We start from the raw sequence: 14,368 nt of genomic DNA on the forward strand, positions 1-14,368 counted from the left end.
AGCCAACACAAACAGACAGTGGAGGAAACGTATTTAGACAGATGACTCGAGACTTTTCTGAAATATGTGTCCTCGCAGTAACACACTGGTGCGTCGCCGCCGGGCGCGGTGTAACAATCAGACTTCACCCATGAATGAGTGAGTCGTCTGGGCGCATGCAAACAGCCCACAATATGACAGGAAGAAGTGATTGTTATTGCTGCATGCTTTAAGTCTGGAACGTGATTGAAGTGCAGACTGTGAGGATCACCTTCAAGCAAACATTTTGTTCTCTTTGTGGTGTTGGTGGTTTGTAAAAACAGATCCTGCTTTCTTGTATTTATTGACAAGACTGGCTCTCATAAAGTCCTTTAATGCTGCATATATTGGAGAGGGAGGTGATTACAGAGAGAGGGGAAGAGGAAATGAATTTCCTTTAAGATGACATGGCGGGGTCAGGTTTTTAGAGGCATATGGTCATTTAGGGAGCATAAAATAATGTGTTAAGACGTCTGTGTTGGCAAATAAACACTTCATTTGAAATTTTAAACGGATGAGGTTTATTTGAACTTTTTTTCTTGTCGCTGGAAACTGTTAGGAGGCTTCAGAGAGGAGCATGGTGCCTTCTCCTTCTCTGTCCATATGCTCCATGTTCAGCCTGTTTTAGTTGTTGCTGTTTATGTTGATCTACATGTCTTTGTACTGCTGGCAGCTTCAGGCTATTAGCTTGTTTTATTATTACTAATACTATTGCAGCACCCTGCATGTTCCATACCTGAACACTGGTTATAGGCCCTCAGGTAAAGAGTGAAGGCCAAAACCCAGAATTAAGCATCGCCCCTGGTCCCCTCAGTATAAGCTCTGTGGCAAACAAAGGTCAATGATATTTACACGTTTTCCTCAGCAAGATAATCTTAACAAATGAAGACTTTTATGATTTTTGAAGAGTAAATGCAGCTGCCAGAGGTAGAATGCTAACGTTAAGCTACTAACCTACTACGCCACAGAAGCATGACTGTGCCAGTGCTCTCCCTCTTCACATGTTGACGTGTGTTCTGCGCCGATATCAGCAATCTCGCAATTTCTCATTAATCAGCATTTTGCTAATTATTCCTATTATTTTATTCTTTTTTAAAAATATGTTGTGTTCTTGTGTCGCTTAATATCAGTTTTGATTTTATTGTTGTATTTTTATACTTTGCTATGCATCTTCTGTAGCAGGCCTGTAATAATCCAATAATATTCCAACTGAAACATGAGAGGGTTATAGTGGTGTGTTTGTATATTCACCCATGTCGTTAATACCTAGTGTTTATGTGTTATTTGTAGCCTGTGCCATCCCTCTATAATATTTTATAGGGTGCGTGTAGTCTGGAATCAACACCAGCCGGCCAGGTTTTTTACTTAAAACCATGCAATTGTACATCATTTTGTACCATTGCTCCTACTACGAATAACACGCACAAAGCTTGAGGACAAGATTTGCTGTAGTTAAATAATTGTTTTGTTGTTTGCATATATCCCAGCCTTCTACTGAAAATGTAATTCTTCTAAACACTAGTCCGCCTTGGACGCAGCGACACAAAACCGGTTGATTTATGAAACAAAAAAAGTGAAGTGGGAGACGACCCTGCACTAGTAAAAGCACCAAAGCGTGCGGTGAAGAAAAATATGACCCTGAATGCATTACATTTTGATTCATACTTGCAGAATAATTATTTTGATTATTAATAACTGACATCAAACCTGACAGAACACAGATTTACAGCCCAGTTGATTTCCTCTTCTCTTTTTGTCATGTTAAGCTGTTTCTTTGCTCTTCTGAATTGTTTCATAATCAGAAGTGGGCCTTACGTTACACAAGGTTGAGAACCCCTGTTTGACATGATAAGTCATGTCTCACTTCCAACAACCAGTGTCAGCATTCCTCTTCATCCAGAGAGGGAGACGTGTTGAGAAGGTCTTTCACTAGCTGCTGCTATAGCGCTGCAGCTACAGCCTCCATTGTCACTGCTGCCTGCTCAGGCTCTTCACTGCGCTTGTTCTGCAAAGGCCTATCTGTTGTCTTAGAGAAGAAAAGCCACGGGGAACATTACACAGGACCTTAGGGGTCTGGCATGGGACCAGTACGCAGTGTCTCAAAAGCTTCTTATGTTAATGGTAAAATAATCATTCCCTCTCCTACATTGTCTTATTGGGATTAAAACAATAAGTAAACTGGCAAAACAAAATGAAACAATTAAAAAAAAGAAATGACATTGAATAAATAAATACTCTGCGTTAAGTTGTATTCTCTGTTTCCACATGTTAGTGAATGAGAAACCTTTGTAAAAGCATAGGAGGACTATTATGTATTTATCACATATTTATTTAAAGACAAATATTTGAAAATATTTCTTGGTAATCTTGCCACAGGGTCATTAGCTGTTGTGGAGCTTTTGCAATAGAACATGATCTTCATCAACAGATGGAGGCGGCCCAGTTGTCATGGACTTGTAGATGTTCACTTTAAGGACTTCTTGTCTGTATCGGCTTAGAACGGGCAAAGTCTATCTGATGGAGATTATGATTTATAATCAAAAGCTCATGATTGTGGCGCGATTGTTTTATAGTAAAAGTGCCTTTTACTATAAATGACCCAGTTTGCAAATATTGCATCAGTCAGAATGTTGAAGAGCAACTCAACAGCAGGCTGAAAAGCAGTTCCACTGCCCTCTCTGCTGGAAGATATCGAGCCTGTTGTGCTTTGTGATGTCACGGGGTCCTGGAGTACACCTGTATAACACTGCAGCAAGGTGAGCAGTTCAACCACTCAGAGAAGTACAAACACATAAAGAAGAAAGTCTTGTCTCTTTATGCAGATGGTTTTGGTTCCATCCCTCCAGGTCTCTGAGATGTCCGGCCTCCACCATGATACAGTGGGGGAGATGGGATCGTGTTTGTGATGCTTAGAGCATAAAAACAAAATGACATATGATAACGTCTCTAGCAGTGTTTATTTTTATTTGTTGCTTTATTTTCATAATCAAAATTTGATCTGGACAATTCACAGAATAGTTTCATTTTATTCTGGAGCTGTCAACCGTATCACATGGACTTCGTCAGCACATTAAATGTGCTCAGTTGTCATTGCACTGTAGATATTCAAACTTATTCTTTATCAATTTGAGCACTTTTCAGATTTGTCATTGAGGTTCGTGATGCTTTAAAACTTAAACACATGCCGACCTTTGGAGAATCTTTTGCAACACTTTACAATAAATGTTACATCATAACATTAAAAAATAGTAGATTGATAGTAAACTAAACTTAAGTTATGTTACTGTTAACAATGCAATGATTATTAATATGTTTACAAATGATGCTATTTGAACAGTATATTGTTAAATGTTGAGATGGTTTGTAAAACCTATTAATATAAAATATTTGTAAAATGTTCTTTGATCCATTGATGGTTCATTGATCTATGTAAAGTTTATAAATGTTTTACACATCCTTAAAGGTTTACAAATCATTAGCTAATCATTAACTCAATACAGTACATAAAGTGTTATAACGTGTGCAACAACCAGCTGTTAATTGTTACTAATGTAATCAGAATGTAATTGTTATCACCACTTATCAACGATGATACAATATAAAGATTATAAAGTCATTATTTCATATCACACACACTCAGGATAAAATAACATATAGCATTATTAATAATAAGTAATAATTAATTATCATTCCCTTGTTAAATGGCAGTAAAATAATTCTTAATATGGTTTTGACGAACACTGTTCAGCGTGTTCTCCTGATTATCCAGAAAACACGCTTTCTGAAAAGTTTGGTGAACTTCAAATGTAACTTTTCAACGCTTGCAAAAATTCCACTTACCTCCACTGGAGTGAAGTGAAGGCAGAACTTTCTGATTCACTTATCTCAAATATGTTATGAAATATGTTATTATGTTGTTGTTTTTGTATGATTGAGATGCTTCTTTGTTTTAACGACTTGCTTCCTGTTGCTGCCTTTTTGTCCAGGTCGTCATTGTAAATCAGAACTGCTTCTCAATTGACTTATCTGGTGAAATAAAGGTAAAATAAATACATAAATAAAATAGAACCAAATTATCTGTATGGGTTTGTACCAACAGTAATACATTTTATTTTTCATTTTTAATTAGACGCTGAGCGAGTCCTAGACGTGCATTCATGTATTCTCTTTCTGACACGACTGTGCCCTCATATAGAATACCATTATACTGATACACCATACATTTGCATCATAAAGCTGAACCTCAGGTAAAGGGAAGGTGGACAGAGTTTGGCGGGTTCAGCCTTGCTCCCTGATGTTCAGTGTGTCGTATGCTATCTATAGAGAGGGAGACCTGATTATGTGACAGAGCCATCCTCTGTGGGATTCGTCAAGGAACTTTCTTTGATTCTCTCTTTTTTCTTTCCTTTCTTCTTTCTCTTTACGTCTTCTTCCTCTTCTTCTCTCTGTCGTCCCACTCCTCCTCCTCCTCTTCACCTTCAAGCAGCGCTGTTCCCCCCCCCCCCCCCCCCCTCTCCCCTCCCATCCTGTCCCTCATCAGCAGTACACCCCACACCACCTCACCCCCCCTTCCCAGCTCCCATGATGGGGATGGGGGGGGGGGGGGGTTTGTGTTGCGGTCGCCCTGTTTATGCAATCCCCCTTGTTTTGAAGTGACAGGCCAGGGATAGATATGCAATATTAAAGAGAGGCCTTATGAATTTTTGACATCTAATTAGTTGCTTCCCCGTTAACATATCGTGGCTCGCGGGGGCATGGAGCGCTCCGCCGGGGCCCCTCTGAAGTGCAGGGCAGAAAAAAAGGGGCCCGCTGCCACCTCTAATGTATTCCCTTCTAATGTAAGTAGTAATCATAGCACTAAGGTTAATTAATGGCCCTCCGAAGCCCTGCTTTCCACAGAATATCAGGCCTGTGGTATCACCGGAGCACCAATTAGGGGCTTTTTTCTGCTCCTGCTTCAAATGTTAATGGCCACTGTTTCAGGGCCGCAGAGCGACGGGGAAGAGGTAAAGCGCTGAGGTGATTGTCGTAACACTTTATGGATGTTACACAGGCCAGCAGAATGTGTCTGCACTGTGGCACACAGCCACGTAAAGCCACAGATCGTCACAAACATCAAGGTATCAAGGTGCCCAAACGTGGCTTTCAAACTACATATCTATCGAACTACATAAGTTCAAAGGGACTATTTCAGATGTTTAGACGTGTTTTGAAGGTGCACTGAGTACACATATTGCACAAAATGAGCATAGTTTGTATGTAGGTGGTCGGGAGGGTTGTTAATCAATACCATTGATTCAACAATTGTGTGTCCAGCTGCTAGCCCTGTAGGACCTAAATGTATTTGGGTGCCCCCCCCCCCCCCCCCCTTTGTTGTCTGTCAATCAAACATGAGCTGACAATGCCCACAAAGAGCCACACATCGATACATCTGGAAAACACAAACCCAAGGTTAAATGTCTGGAATACAAGAAGCAGGTTAAAGGTGTACTCAATTATTAACTTCTGTCATTAAAGTTGGGGGACTCACAACCGACAGAGGCGGACTAGATCTCTTAGTACCTATAAGGATCTTTTTCATAGACCATCCCTACCTTGTGAACAGCTCTCCAAACTCTGTGACCAGTTTATAACACATCTGTAGAAAAGATGGATCCTCCAAGTAGAGATAAGTATGCCAAAATAATATGATCATTAGGTTATTTTTTCAGAATAACCCTCAGTGCTGCCACTGTTGGCTGGTAGTGATACCAATAACATACATGTGAGGGTACTGGGTTGGGGTTCATGCATTAGCCCAAAAAAGTTTGTCTTTGGAAGACAAGATAAGACAAGACAAGCCTGCTAGCGCTTCCTAAAACCCCCAGCGCACCCCGGCGCTTGGTCTCAGGCTGATTCACATGAACGGAGGACGTAAGATAACTCTGGAAATAGTAAAAGATAAATGGTTACAACAAATGCATGAGATCTGCACAGATAAGTTGCTTTGGTGTATTGTGTAGGCTACTTACAGAAATACGACACAACTCAATAGTTTGAATGTAAATACAGACCTTGCATATGATAAGGTCAAACCAAACAAACAAAAAAGCCCTCTCCCAATCACAAATCAGCTAACATTACAATACGGTTGCCCGAAACAAATGTCAAATAAGCCTTGTAATACGCTTCCAGAGATACACAAAATGGCACATGGTTAACACTATGGAATTATTGGTTAGGCTAAGGCAGCGGTACTAGTTAGTTAGGGTTATAACGCAATAACGTAAAAAACGTAACAAGCGTAATAACGTCACTAATAAACCTCTCGCCCTTTGTGTGCTTTATACTTGTTATACTTGTTATTACGTCACATAACCTTTCAACAGCATTGCTTGCTCTGCACGGCGCTTGTTGGAATACGTCACTTTCGCTTCGCTGAATGCAAAAACGTCCACATAAAACAAAATGTATAGATATATTTTGTTATATATATTCAAATTCAACCTAGTCATGCTTTGCAGAACGTTTTTTTTTCCTTCCGACTGGGCAGAATCTTAGTGTGCATCTCTTACTGAATGGATGAAGAGAGAAGATAATAGCAGTTTAGTCTTTTCATCAGTCCATTTATGTAGCCCTGTTTGGGTCTCCACCAACTCCTGGTGGAAATATGTCTCTTTAGCTGCTAAATGCTCCACTCTGTCTCTTTATTCGTTTATACATATTATATCTTATAGTGCTTAGACGTTGGTTTACATGGGATTATTCAGAGCTTTATTCAACTGAAAGCAGCTGCCTGTTGCAGCTGGAAACAGAATTGATGAGAACAATGGAGCAGAGAGCAGGCTGAGGTTTCAGGCTTGAAGAAAAAAGAACGAGTTAACAGAGGCTATACATTGAGTTTTCAACTAAAAATGATCCATTTCACATTAGATATAGTGATCCAAGGCATAAAAAAACATATTGATTAATCTGATTTAAAGTCATTCTTTCATGAGGCCTTGTACTTCTGAGAAATCTGCTTCCTTAATAATCAGACAATACACCAATGCACTCTCACTGCATTTGAGTTCTCAGATGTGTTTTGGGCAAAATAGTTCAGTTTTCACCGTTTAAAGTCTGGGCACCCACAGCAACACACACACACACACACACACACACACACACACACACACACACACACACACACGTGAGTGTTTCTGTCTGAGGTGCTGTTGTAAAACAATGGAAAGAAATTCCAGGGATTATCCTCAGGTGCTTTTTGGGGGAAGTGAGTGAGTAACTCTCCTCTAATCCAACAACTACCTCTGAGTGCTCATGAGCAAGACGTGAAACCTCCAACAGCCCTGCTGCAGTCATAGCTAGTAGCAGACTGGTTGTACTGGGCAGCTCCCAGTATGAATGTGTGAAAACTGCACAGAGCTCTGTCAACTTTCCTGGGTAAATTATGGTTAAAAGAAGACACACACACACACACACACACACACACACACACACACAGTCACACACTGTCACTCACTGCTCAGCTCACAGTCCACATAATGATGAAGTGACCAAAGGAAAGAGTGTGTTGTTGTGTGTGTGGAACCTCGCCACCACTTTGATGTGTAGGTGTCAGCGACTCCCTCGCCCTGTCTTCTTCTTCTCTCTGAAGCTCTCCCTCTGTCTCCCTCCTCTATATGCCTGTATGTCTCTCGCCCGCTGTCCTTTGTTCATATTTGATTCCCATAGGTGCTGCTGGAGTACAATAGGCCTGGGAGGGCGGCCACCACCACAGCGTTGGCTTCTCTTTAACAGTCAAACATATGTAAAGACAGTGTGTGTGTGTGTGTGTGTGTGTGTGTACTGAGACTACACTTCTGCACACAATAGAAGCAGTGGCATGTCATCATACAAATATAGACAGGGAGGAGTGTGTGACTAAGAGTGAAAGCATTGGCAGCTTGTGTGTGTGTGTGTGTGTGTGTGTGTGTGTGTGTGTGTGTGTGTGTGTGTGTGTGTGTGTGTGTGTGTGTGATAGGATGTTGTGATTTACAGACAGAATTGTAAACTTACCTGGGTTTAGATGTCTTTTTTATTGTTTACGTGCATGGATGTAATCAGTCACAGTAAAAACAAATTATAGTTCACTAGCTTTACGGTCAAAATGCGTAACATAAATATGTTGTAATGCTGGTGCTGCCATCTTTTAAGATGAATATTTGGCGTCTCAGAATAATTAAAGTCGAGACCTACTATTAGTGGCAAACAAAGTGAAGGCCAATTTCATGTTCTGTGGGGAGCGAGTCACCTCTCAAAGCATTGCGGGCTATCAAGAGTTCCTTCTATTATATGGAAACTGATAATTAATCCACAATTCAAGACGATTGAATACAGAGCATGTTATTTAAAGGGAATTCAAAAGCCCCGGGAAATATTACTGAATGTCCTCAATACGAAATGCAGAGCATATCTATCGCCTCCACACGGCTCTCAACATGGCGACGACTGAGACGATGGCTTGCAGCTAACAGTGCAAACAACGAACAAAGAGGAAGAGACCTGTGGGAGAGCAACAGAGGAGGGATCCCTCTCCCAGGATGGACAGAAGTGCAATAGATGTCATGTGTAAGGAATGAACAGCATAGTGTCTCAATGGCGTTATGAGCTGTAACCTGTCATATGAGCGCAGCGCAGAGCAGCTGAGCCAATGGGGCACGCTCACATGTACGAGTGAGGTAATCAAAGCACAGAGAAGCTTGGATTACATCTTTCACTATCCGTATATTGCAAATAGTTAGTTTGCCACTATATTAGTGCTCGGGATAGAGAACCTTAACCTGTACCTTCCATAAAGTGACATTCTGTAATTCAGAGTGAACTGGAATCTGTGGGTGAGGTACATTACATGGAAGAGAGTCGTGAATGAATTAGTCATCAGCCATGTTCTGTCAGAAATAGCTAACCAAGCTAGTCAAGTGCAATGGTACATGATGGGAGAGGTTCGTGAATACATCTCTGAGTGCAGGATGCGTCATGAAAATGATCTTTATGTTATGGAAGAAGAAGGACTTTTGGTATTTGGTATGAATCGAGATGTAAAAAAACAATACAAGAAGACACACAAGAAGATAGAATGAATTGTATTTTTTCCGGTTTCACTACCAAATCATATGTTTTGTCTTTCAGTGAGTCAGTACAGTTGTTGTTGTACCGTAGTTTACCACTGACTAAGCCAGACCACTGACCATCTTATCTTACTGATACCTTCATTGCTAAACAAATGGGAGCTGCCTATAGGCCACACACACACACACACACACACACACACACACACACACACACACTCACACAAAGCACTAAAACACTATCAGACAATTCTTTGCCACGATCAATTAACTGATTATTCCTTTGTGTTGGCTGGTGATTGGCTAATCAGTAAAGCTATTAATCACCTTATATCTGTGCCGATCAGGAGATGCCTATCCTGTGCTTTCAATCAGGTCCTCATACATCACATGCCCTACAACAGGTGTGGTTTAGGAAGGAATAAAACACACACACACACACACACACACACACACACACACTGCTTTAAATTCATTTGTAGAGAGCTGAAATTGAATGCACTACTATTCTAAACACTATATTTGTATTCAGCTTTGCATGGTTTTAGTTTAGAGAACAGGCCTGTGCCTTGATTGTAATGAACATTGTGGTTACGGAAAAAGTAAAAAGGATTGATGCTTTGGGAAGAGGCGAGGAGGGGGTCTGATGAGGGCGTTAACATTATTTTATTTCATGGGCTAGACTAGTCCCTATCAGGACTGGTCCTACAAGAGTGATTGATTTAAAACAGTAGATTTTGAACTTGTTACAAATTTGGTAAGAAATGTCACTTTTAACACCTGCATTGATGTTTTTACATTAAAGTACAGTCATGTCATCAAGTTTATGGCTTAAAAAAAACACTTTTAAGTGTGCAGTTACTCTTTGATGTGTGCATCCAACACAGACTCTCTGCAGTACCTGAAATAGTCACAAAATGCAGTTTATTGGTTTCCTGCTGAGCGACACAAATTGTCTTTTTCTTTTATGTCTCTGTCCCCTGACTTCTTTTTCAGGACAACACAACGCTAATAAACAAAAATGAGTTTGAGGAAAACCGTCAAGAATGCATCACTTCGTAACAACACAGTGTTATCCACCTCCCCTCCCGTCAGCATTTAATACTACGTCACTAAATCTGACCATTGCACAGTCACGTGGTTGCGTTTAATTCTTCTGTCCACCTCAAAATCAGAGCCTAATTGACTTTCCATTGGTATTGTTTTTGTACTGAGCGACACGAAAAAAATGGACAATCTGTGTCCCGGTACACGAAACAAATAGATTGTATTTTGAGACTATTTTACGACCTGCCATGTTACTGGGCTGGAACATAATTCATGTTATTAAAGGTGGGGCTAATTTGATTTACCTTTATTGCAAGGGAGCTCAATAAGAATAGATTATTGTTCATTTTTCTTCGTACTTCAGTCCAGTACTTGAGTAAATGCACTTCGTTGCATTCCCCCACTGCTCTGATATAGCCTGCGTAGCTTTAACAGTGGCCTGTTATGACATGACAACTCGTAGACGTACAGTTGGAAATGGTTCAGTGGGTTAAATGAGCTCCTCACATCCTCTGGCTTTATTATCACAGCTTTTCAGTATAATAACTTGTTAATCACCAGATGTATTAATACGAATGTCAATCAAAGCTCCCTACATCACACTGCCATTGTGTTACATCATGTCAGAGGCAGGGGCGAGGAGCTGCATTATGATCTCCAATCACCGCCTGTTTCCTGAACACTCACCTCATTCGATGCACTTCCTTCTCTCTGCCATAATATTCTTTTTTGTTATTCTCTCTCTCTCTTTTTTTCAATTAGAGTCAATTGACCTGACAGAATTGCCGGCAATTAAGTGATTTTTGTAATGGTCCTGGGCTAATTTGCCTTGGCTTGTCAGCTGTATTTTATGTCGCCAACCCCCCACCTCGCTTACTCTCTCTGGCACATAATAGCTTATAATTTCAAAATCTTTACCCTCCGCTTCCTTCTCAATAAATCGCAATTACAGGAAGTTGTTAGAGATGCCTAAACTCCCCACCACCATCCCCATCCCTGCTGCTTGACTTTGTGCCGTCAGAGATATTTTTATATTTTTTCATGCAATTGACAGAGCGGCAGAGAGCAGCAGAGGAAATCTATTTGTTTGCAGAGCCTTAATGTAATCGTGCTTCATGTGTGCACACTGAGTCCAACTCTCCTGGGCTGCAGCACACGGAGAAGTTTACTCTCTCCGCATTGCTCATTAAGAATATGATTTTCTGGCAGCTGGTCTTTGGATGGAATATCTTTTTATTCCCTCCCTAAAGAAGGATTTTAAAGGTGTTGTATTTACCCAAGAGCTGCGTGGATGGATCTGCTTGAAGGTTCCAGTTTGCACAAAGGCGCCGTGACCAAAAAATCCTGATGAAAGGGAAAGGTCAGCTGATGGTTTCTGTTCCTTCTCAGAAGACGTGAATGAGTGGAGTTTTGTAGCCTTGGCAGCAGGGGTCGGTGAGAGAGTTCGCTGCCCCCCGCTCCCTCCACCCGCCCCCATCCCACTTCACTCCTGTTTCCTGTCATCCGTCAAGCTCAAACCCGACCGCCACGCTTCGAGTCTCCTCATAAAATATGCAAATGAACTCCAAATGAAATACCTTTTGCCTCGGTCTCTTCGAGCTTGAAGGCCTTCCATCAGTTCAGTGAGCCCCCCCCTCACACAGACACGCACACCCAACACTAATCATCTCTGTATGTAATAACTCCAGAGGCGAGCATCTGCTTGCCTCCATAACACTCCACTGATCTCCCCTCCACCCATTCCACATTCCCTCCCCCTTTCCCCATCACAATCTACATGTATTAGGTCGTAATGACTTAGCGGTTAAAAGCAAATAGATGCCAGGGGACATACAGATGCCCCCCTCCCCACCCCCCTACATTTCTTCTCTCTCACTCACACACACTCACACACACATTCTCTGATGCCCAACTCTGGCTACTCAAGATAAATGGAGCAGAGTGCGAGAAGAACTGAGCCCTATCAATCACATTAAGCGTCGGGGCGTTTGTTATCAGAAAGTGTGGCTGTCAACCCCCCTTCAAAGCCCTCGGGAGTAGAGGGGTGGTGAGATTGGGGAGGGGGTAAAAGTTTGTTAACGCCTTAGCAAACGCTGTTGACAGCAGCGGTGTACTACAGCAGCCAGTAGAGGAAGTGAAGGAGGGGGGTGGGGGGGCCGGCTAACAAGAAGCAAGCCACAAAGGGGTTTTAACCAATTAGCACACTCACACACACTCACACACAGTTGAATATTAGCTTGTATCTGTGTGTGTATGTGTGTGTGTGAAGGAAACCTCAGGTGGAATCCCTGCACCGTCACGCTAACATCTCACCTAACTTTCTCAATCTCAAAGTTGGAGTCTTAATGATGTTATTTTAGTTTAGCGCAGAAGCAGCAGAGGCGGCTGATCGATGGATATTTTGCGGCTTGATAACTCTATTTCCTCACGCAATCTCATTTCAGTAAGCATAAGTATACCGACACTGGGCCCTAATGGCTGCGCGTGCTGTGCTTAACACAGTTTGAAATGAATAACCCCGCTAACAGTCTCATAGCCATTACAAGCAGGACTTAAATGATCATTTGGGAGGATGAAACCACTGATAGTGTTTTTGAAATTATTGTAATATCGTTTTCACTTTGCCTAAATCATTCTAATGAGATGTGCCACTTAGCGACCATGCTGGAGCTGAAATAAGGCCCCGTGTTTGAGCTGTGTCGAACGCCCTGGATGTAAACGGCTGCAGAAATATGGTCGCCCACTGCTAGAATAAGTGGAGTTGGCCTCAGAGTGTGTATAAGTGTGTGTGTGTGTGTGTGTGAACAATTCTATCCAGCTCTATTTGTGTCGCGCAGCGATTCCTCAAACCAGCAGATCATTTTGTTGTTGTTGTTGTTGTTGATTGAAGCATTTTATTTTCTAAGGATACAAGCGCGCGCACATATGCACGCACTTGCAAATGGGCTCAGGAGAAAAAGGGAGACGGATACATACATTCAGTTGGATCAACAAATAAATTATTCAGAGCAATATGACAGCAGATGTTTGGGAGGCCGTGATTCGGCGGTGGTCTCCGCTGCAACTTTTGATCAGAAATTCAAAAACAGGCCCTGTGTGGCCGACAGACGGCTGGATGGGAATCTGTAACTCCCTCTCCCCCCCACCGCCCACCCCCCTCTGCCTTCGCCATCTTCACATCCCAGATATTTCTGAGGCCATTTGTTTAGGGGAGATGCTTTGTAGAGAGGCTGCAGACCTCAGCCACATGGTGTTAACTGCAGCTGCGAGGACAACGGTTGTGGATCGTATCGGAGGCAAAAGGAGATAAGCGTTGTTACGTTAACATTCATTTAAGATGCAGGCCGATTCATTCTTGTTTTTGATGGGGACTTAATAGAATGAAAAGGATACAGAATAGTGCTGGAGTAGATGGAGTAGATGCCGAAAACACAGCTAAAATCGGTTTCAGCTCGGGTAGTTTGCGTCTTTTTCAAAGTTTTAATAGTATTCGCCTGATTTCAGCTGTGTGAACACGGGGTTGTTTCCTGCTAGACTTTGGGAATTAAGCAGACCAAAAAAATGGTCTTTCTTTGTCAGAAGTAAAAGCTGTCCAAGTGATTTAACATCACTTAGGATATTATCTCACGTCAAACTGTATTTGTGCAGATACAGTCTGCTAGTGGAGCTGACGAGGATGATGAAGCTCCTCTAGCAGTAATTGCCTCTTAGTTTACAGTTCTGTCTTCTGGTGTGCAAAAGCCTCATGGGTTGCCAGGTTGGTAATTGTCTTTTAGGAAAGACCAAGTGACCGAATTCATGGCTTTGTTGTATCCACTTCAGAAAACCGATCCACACAGGACACCTCACACTTCAGAGACTGAAGGGACGCAGTGCGGTGTCCGGCCCATGATGCACCTGCACTGACTCTCGGATATGTCCTGTGTGAAATGTATGAATATGTAAGCAAGAGAGCGATTTGGGATATAAAGTGTGATATGCTTTGTCACTAAACTCGCACCAAATGGCGTATGAACGACAAGATATATTGTAAGTCATTTTGCGTGCAATGAGTACGCATTTTTGTGTTTCATTTAGACGACATGTTCGTCTTTACTGACTGCAATGTTTACGCTTCCACATAACTACGATACTCTCTCATCAAGAGACGTAAGATATAATGTGAGAGAGACCTCTTATGTTGGATGGAAGGGAAGGTGGGTGAGTCAAACAAACAG

This window comes from Anarhichas minor, unplaced genomic scaffold, assembly GCF_050575085.1.
Source record: "Anarhichas minor isolate MPS153535 unplaced genomic scaffold, ASM5057508v1 ptg000040l, whole genome shotgun sequence".
NCBI classification, from domain to species: domain Eukaryota; kingdom Metazoa; phylum Chordata; class Actinopteri; order Perciformes; family Anarhichadidae; genus Anarhichas; species Anarhichas minor.